The sequence below is a fragment of the Grammomys surdaster genome, unplaced genomic scaffold (genome assembly GCF_004785775.1).
Source record: "Grammomys surdaster isolate TR1022 unplaced genomic scaffold, NIH_TR_1.0 126546, whole genome shotgun sequence".
Classification (NCBI taxonomy): domain Eukaryota; kingdom Metazoa; phylum Chordata; class Mammalia; order Rodentia; family Muridae; genus Grammomys; species Grammomys surdaster.
The window spans coordinates 4,002,417-4,009,916 of NW_021621338.1; the positions used below are offsets into that span (position 1 = coordinate 4,002,417).

Below are 7,500 nucleotides of genomic sequence, written 5' to 3' on the forward strand. Positions count from 1 at the left end.
TATTTTATTTTATTTTATTTTATTTTATTTTATTTTATTTTGAGATGATGTATCTCTGTGTATCTTTGGCTGTCCTAGAATTCCCTCTGTAGACCAGGTTGGCCTCAAACTCAGAGATGCACCTACATCTGCCTCCCAAGCATGTGTCACCACACCTGGCTCATTTTTATTTTCATCTTGTTTCAATTTATTTATTTATAAACCGATCTCATTCATTCTAGGCTAGTCTCAAATTTCTCGTATAACTAAGGATGACCTTGAACTCCTAATCCTCCTGCCTCCCTGTCTCCAGGAATGAGATCACAGGCATGTGCCACCAAGATGGGCCTATGGGGTGCTGGGATCAAACTTGGGTCTTTATGTATTCTAGGCAAGCACTCTACCCACTGTGACACACTGCCAAATCCTTTTTCTTTTTTATTTATCCAGTTTTTGAGATGAGAGCTTGGAATGTAGCCTTGGCTGGCCTGACACTTCATGTGTAATCCAGGCCAACCTTGAATACATGGCACTCTGCCTACCTCAGCCTCCGAAGGTCCTTGGGATTACAAGCATGTACCACCATGTCCAGTGAAAGTGCTACCCTGCTCCCACCCCCATTTTAACAGGCATAGGGTACAACCGAGGGACGGGACCATAAGCAGGAGATCTGTGTGAAAACACCTGTCAACTGAACACTGGAAACTCAGAGAGGCAGACACACACCTGTCACCTGGACTTTGGAAACTAAATCAGGAATATGAAAACAGAAGCCGGTACTGGGAGAACACAGCCTCCGTCCTGGAGATGAAGAAAGGGCCTGAACTGGGGCAGTAGCAGAGTGAAGAGGATGCCTGTGGGAGGAGATAAAGTGACCGGGGCAGGAAGTGTGGCTGATCTGCTTCTGGGCAGGGGTGGAGGAGGAGGGGAGCAAGTCTGCATCCAGCTTCAGAGACACAGCCAGTAAAAATACCTCTAACTGTTCCTGGGATAGAGCAGCTGCTCTTATTTGCCTCCCCCACTTTCTGCTGGAAACAGATACTCGGTACAGCCCTGCTGACAGTAGTGTGAAATGGTGAAAGCCGCCCTGCTGACAGTAGTGTAAAATGGTGAAAGCCGCCCTGCTGACAGTAGTGTGAAATGGTGAAAGCCTTGGAGAAGGAGCTAACAGTATCAGGGAAAGCATGTCTTTTTTAGAAATTATTTGTTTTTACTTTATGTGCATTGATGTTTTGCCTGTATGTATGTCTGTGTGAGGGTGTCCGCTCCACTGGAAATGGAGTTACAGACAGTTGTGAGTTATCATGTGGGTGCTGGGAATTGAACTCAGGTCCTCTGGAAGAGCAGCCAGTGCACTTAACCACTGAGCCATCTCTCCAGCCCCTGTATGGTTTTGTTTTAATTAATTGATTTAGTGTGTGTGTGCTCAAATGCACGTGTGCAGAGTTCAGAGGATACCTTGCAGGAGTTCTCTCCTACCAGGTAAGTTTCAGGGATTGAACTCAGATCCTTGGGCTTGTCAACAAAGCCTTACTCACTGAGCCGTCTCACCAAGCCTGCTTTGGGCTTTTTGTTTGGTTGGTTTTTGAGACAGGGTATCACAGTGTATCCTTGGCTGGCCTCATATTTGCTATGTAGGCAAAAATGACCTTGGACTTGTTAGCTTTATTTATTTAAAAAAAAGATGTATATGGATGTTTTGCCTACATGTATGTTTACCACATGTATGCTGTGTCTGTAGAGGCCAGAAGAGGGTGCTGGATCCCCTAGAATTGGAGTTGTAGCTGGTTCTGAGCCACTATGGATGTTGGGAGCCAAACATAGGACTTCTGCAAGAGCAGCCAGTGCTCTTAGCCTCTGAGCCATCTCTCCAGCCCTGGCTTTACATTCCTGCTTTCTCCTTATGTGCCACTAGGTCCAGTTTATATAACTTGGTGGGGTTTGAGAATTTATGGCCAGTGACACTTTACTAGCTGGGTGACATCTGCAGCCCCAACTTTGAACTTCTGCTTTTCTGGCCTCGACCACACCCATGTGGTGGTATTGCAAGTGTGATCCGCCACAACAGGCTGAAAATGGTTTGGTTTGGTTTTTCACAATATAGGTCAGTTTGCATCTGAACAATCCTACCTGTAAGTATTTACCCTGTGGGTGAAATGTATACTGTTTGTAGCCTGCTACATGAAAGGGTACTGATTGCATTGTTGTTTATGATAGCTCAAGCATTTATAGCAGTTCAAGAACTCACAATAAACACTTGAAGCAACCTGTGTTGACCATCAAGGGACTAGTTAAGTAGACCTTAGTGTAGCTAGGCCAGAGAATTCTATATAGTCATGAAAAACCATAGGATGGGAGTTTATAAGCCAGAGTATCATGTCTTGCTAACCCCCTCACCCCCCCCCCCTTTTTTACATTTAGCAGAAAGGAAGGAAGGGAGGGAGAAAAGGAAGAATAGGTCTGAGGGAGGGGTTAGTTCAGTAACTGCCTTCTGTACACAAAGCTCTGTGTTTAATCATCAGCCCTGCAATTTTTAAAAATTAACTACAAAATGACAGTTGCTAAAGAAGTAGAAAGTGAGAAAACAAAGGATTTGTGTGTTGCCATCAAACTATCGAGACCGTGACTTCTATCTGTTGTGGTGGACCTATTGTTTCTTTGTTTTTCTGAGATAAGGTCTCCCCTGCTACCAAGGCTTGGCCTAGCGCTCAAACAATTCCCCTGCCTCAGCTAGCTGTGTAGCTGGGAACATAGGAGCAGACTATGGATCCCAAGACAATCAGGCAACAAACTTTACTTCTCGTGGCTTACTCTGGAATAACTTGACTCCCCAGTGTCCTCTGATGCCGTTCACAGTCATCGTCATTGAGCCTGTGCTGAGAGAATGAAGAGATTCACACAGGGACAGTGTCAGCAGCCGCCCTCTTCCACACCCCTCTGCCCCCCAACCCCCAGCTTGTTAGCGATCCAGAACCTCTGGCCCCACCCAGACCTACTGGATTGGTATCTCAGCTTGCAAAAATTCCGTGGTGATTTTAAATGATGGCTTCCTTTGAGACAGCAGGACTCTAAGATATTTCTGAAGAATGAAATGGTAGAACAAACAAAATAATATAATGCCTAAAACTCAGCGTTTGCTGCTGTTGTTGTGACAGGGTCTCATATAGCTCAAGCTGGTCTTGCTCACTGTGCAGCTGAAGACAGCCTTGACTTTCAGATTTTTCTGCTTCTACCTCCCAAGTGCTAAGAATACAAGCATGTACCAACACACCCAACGTAAGGGCATAACATTTCTTTCTTTAAAGCAAGCCAGCACATGCTTCATGGCTGACACATGAGGACTGTGAGTTCAAAGTCAGCCCTCTATACTCAGTGAAATTCTGTCTTTATAATATAATAAATAAATTTGAATTTTGATCCTGGGGCAGGGGAAACATTAGTTAGGTCTGGTTGTGGGGGGGCTCATTTAATAGAGTGCTTGCCTAGCATGCACAGAGCTGAAAGTTCAATACCAGCACCTTTTAAAGAAAATAGGTCTGGTGCACCAAGGACACTGGGATCCCAGCACTGGAGAGGTGGAGGCAGGAGGATCAGAAGTTTAAGATCATCCTTGGTTACAAAGCAAGTTTTCAGCCAGCTTGAGCTACATGAAATCTTTTTCGGTTTTGTTTTGAGCATGAATAAATAATACCATAAGGAGGTTGGGCATTGGTGGCAGACACCTTTAATCCCAGCAGAATTCAGGAGGCAGAAGCAGGCAGATCTCTGTGAGTTCGAAGCCAGCCTGGTCTACAAAGCTAGTTCCAGGACAGCCATGGCTACACAGAGAAACTTTGTCTCATAAAACCAAAGTAGTAGTAGTTAGTAGTAGTTGGTAGTTGGCAGTTAGTAGTAGGTGGTAGTAGTACTGCTACTAGTAGTAGTAGTGGGTAGTAGTTTGTTAGGTAGTAGTAGTAGTAGTTGGTAATTGGTAGTTGGTAGTAGGTGGTAGTAGGTGGTAGTAGGTGGTAGTAGGTGGTAGTAGGTGGTAGTAGGTGGTAGTAGGTGGTAGTAGGTGGTAGTAGTAGTAGGTAGTAGTAATACCATAAAGAAAACTGGGGTCCATCCATGATGGAGACATCTTATACGATGACTCTCTTGACCCAGGTAAGCTAATGTCATGGAGAAAGGGGAAAGGACTTTCCTAGATTAAAAAGTGCTGAGGAGATGCTTATTCTTGATTTGATTCCATATAAAAAGACTGATAAGGTCCAAGTGGAGATAATCAGTGGAACTGGACTCTGGACTGAAGACTCGATGGTTTTATAAATACTGGCACAGACTCTCAGGTGTGAAGATCACTTTCGAACCACAGAACAGAGAGCGCTCGTCCTCAGTGTGTGAGCACTGGCTGCAGAGTAGTGATATTTCATGAAACCTATCTTCACGCTTTGCACACGTCTCACACACACGACACATGTGCTAGCGCCTCAGCCCACAGATGGCTGTTACACTTGTCTCTGCTTTCCCATGTGGTTGACATTTATCATAACAAGAAATTAGAAATGTATGTATGTATTTGTGTGTTAAGGACAGCATCTAGGGCTTTTCACATTTCGGGCACATAGTTTACTAACTAGGCTGCTTCTAACAGTTTGAAACAATTAGTTTTACATTTACTTATTTTGTGTGCATGAGCAGCAGTGTATATGTATGTATATGAGTCATGTATGTGGCCAGTCAGAGGAGGATGTCAGGTCTGCAGCAAGTGAACTCACAGAGGGTTTTGTGTTGTTATGTGGTGCTGGGAACCAAGACTGGGTCCTCTGCAAGAGCATCCCCTTAACCATGGGGCTAGCTCTCTAGGCCTAAGACAATTTTCAATTTTTAAAAAATATATCTTCTCTGTTGCATCTGGTGACACATGCCTATACTTCCAGCACTTGAGAGGCTGAGGTGTGGGGATTATAAATTTTAGGCCAACCAGGGTGGAGCACGTGGCCCTGTCCTTTTTTTTTTTTTTTTTTCCACTGATGTCTTTCCTGTGTATGTGTCTGTGTGAGGGCGTCAGATCCCCTGGAGCTGGAGTTACAGACAGTTGTGAGCTACCACAGGGATGCTGGAAATTGAACCCAGATGCCGTTGGAAAAGCAGCCAGTGCTCTTAACTTCTGAGCCACTCCTCCAGCTCCACTTTTAGAAATTCTTAACCTTTTTTTTTTGTGTAGTATGGGAATTGAACGTAGGACTTTGCATATACTGTGTGCTGTGCTGTAGTGTCACTGAGCCCACACCCACACTGAGAATGGATATAGGCTAATGGCAAACATTTAGCAATGACAATAGTTGGATAGAGTTTGAAGACCCAGTTCTGAGCTATTGGTTAGCCTGAACTTTGCTGTCCTTAGCTCATGAGAAGACAGAAAAGTGAAGACTTGAGTCTAATCCTGGAAGCCACAATGGCGGGCGAGAACCCACCCCTGAAAGTGGTTCTCTAACCTCCACACACAACCATAATAGTTATAATGATAATAATAATTAGTAAATTCTTCTAGAAGGTATATATTGGGCGAGAGAGATGGCTCAGCAGCCAAGAGCACTTGCCTCTCTTACAGAGGACCTAGATTCAGTTCCCAGTACCCATATGGTGGCTAATAACCATCTCTAGTTCCAGTTCCAGAGGATTCCACAGTCTGGCCTTGCAGGCATCACATACACAGTACACAGACATACATACAGGCATAACCCACGTCCACATAAATAGATAAGGAAACTTAAAAGGCGCATGTGCTGGTGAAGGTGTACATACAAATGCTGATAGAAGACACTCACAAGTCACATACTGGAGAAGGATCTGAGACATTTCAAAATAGGTTATGAGCACTGACTCATGGGTAATTATCTATCCTGGAGTTTTCCCTTTCTGCTTTGCTTGCAACCGGGTGGACACTCCTTTTCATTCACAAGGAGTGCTACATTATTTCTAAACAAAACAGCACCTGCAGTATGTTTACTGTCCTCACTGACTATGCTGGAGCGTGCACACACACACACTTTCAGTCTCCAGAGCTCTCGGGAAGGTCAACGGGAGGCTGCCCTCAAACACCCTCTTTACCTTTCCCTCTTTTTTTGGTTTGTTTGTTTTTTTGTTTTTGTTTTTTTGGTTTTTTTTTTTTTTTTTTGGTTTTTTGAGACAGGGTTTCTCTGTGTAGCCCTGGCTGTCCTGGAACTCACTCTGTAGACCAGGCTAGCCTCGAACTCTCGAACTCAGAAATCCACCTGCCTCTGCCTCCCAAATGCTGGGATTAAAGGCGTGCGCCACCACCGCCCGGCTACCTTTCCCTTTTAAAGGACCAAGATTCCAGGGTGCCAGAAGATCTACAGGGGTCAGAGGCCGGGAGGGGGAAGCAGGCCACAGTTTCCAGAGACCTACAGCAGAGGGCAGCAAGGCAGATCCCCAGGTCCAGGACAGGGAAGTGGAAGCCCTTGGCTCCTGAGAATAGGAAGGCGGCAGAGCAGGGTTCAAAGGCACTGGTTTATGGCAACTCATAAAAGCAGAGGTTGTGTCTCACTCAGCAAGGAGGACGGGGAAAGGGCCTTGTGCCCACTGAGCGAGGGTCATGCTGAGTAGAAGAGATCCGTAGGGGTGCCAGGGGCCCCACCTGTCCCAAGGAAACCCCAAGGGTGAACTCTGGCCTTGGGTGCTGAGTTCCAGCTGCAAGGCCCCAGGAGTCCTGTCTCGTCCCATCCTGTGCCCCATCCCCCACCCCTTGCCACTTCTCTAGGGCAGGAGGGTGGTCTGCTGAGTTCCCCTCTTGGTGGGAGGGAAGAATGGTCCAGGCACCTGTGGCCTGCCCTGGTGGCAGTTGTCTACCTGCAGGGAGAGCCCAGGTCCTAGGCGGTAGTGCACCCCATCCCTGAAGCTGCAGAGCCAAGGGCGGGGCACACGCCAGCTCTGGCTGTCAGGTTGTTGCTGGGCTCTAGGTTCCCAGGGACCTGGGCACCTACCTCCCCACCCCCTCATCCATTCTCTCTGGGGCCCTATCTTCCCTTATATGGTGAAGGAAGTTCCTAGGAGGAGGGGGTGTGTGTGTGAGGACAAAGGTCGTTCTCCTGCAGCCAGCTTGCCACAACTTCCTAAGATCTCCCAGGTGGAAGCTGCCTCTTCCAGACAGGTAAGGCAATTGGGTGCAGGCACATGGTGACCACAGGTGGTTGGAGGGGACAGGGTCCTTGCTTCTCTCTGGCAGCTTGTGCTGTCTGTAGCACGTTGGTGTAAGTTTGGGGGTGAGGTAAGGTATTCTGAAACTCTGAAAGAAGCAAGAAGTTAGCAGGCTGTCTTGGGCCTTCAATGAAAGAAGTTCACAGGCCCTTGTCTCTGTAACCCACCCTTACCTCATGTTGGATGTCATTTGTGTAGATTCCCTGGGACTAAGGTGGCTCCTGGGACTCAGATTTCTACAATTAAAATCAGGACAGTCCTGAGGAAGCTCCGTGACGATATTTATTTCTTCTCTCTGGCTGCTCATTTTTGACCATGTCT

At 46.5% G+C, this 7,500-nt stretch overlaps 1 protein-coding gene across 1 annotated transcript in view; it reads left to right on the top strand.

Annotated features, from left to right (window-relative positions):
- The first annotated feature begins 7,078 nt into the window (after window positions 1-7,078).
- Window positions 7,079-7,500, top strand: part of Vil1 (villin 1) — a 27,965-nt gene continuing 27,543 nt past the window's right edge. Inside the window, exon 1 of the mRNA XM_028760644.1 lies at window positions 7,079-7,132. The gene's annotated coding sequence lies outside the window, so the exon portion shown is untranslated. The remainder of the gene's footprint in view (window positions 7,133-7,500) is intronic.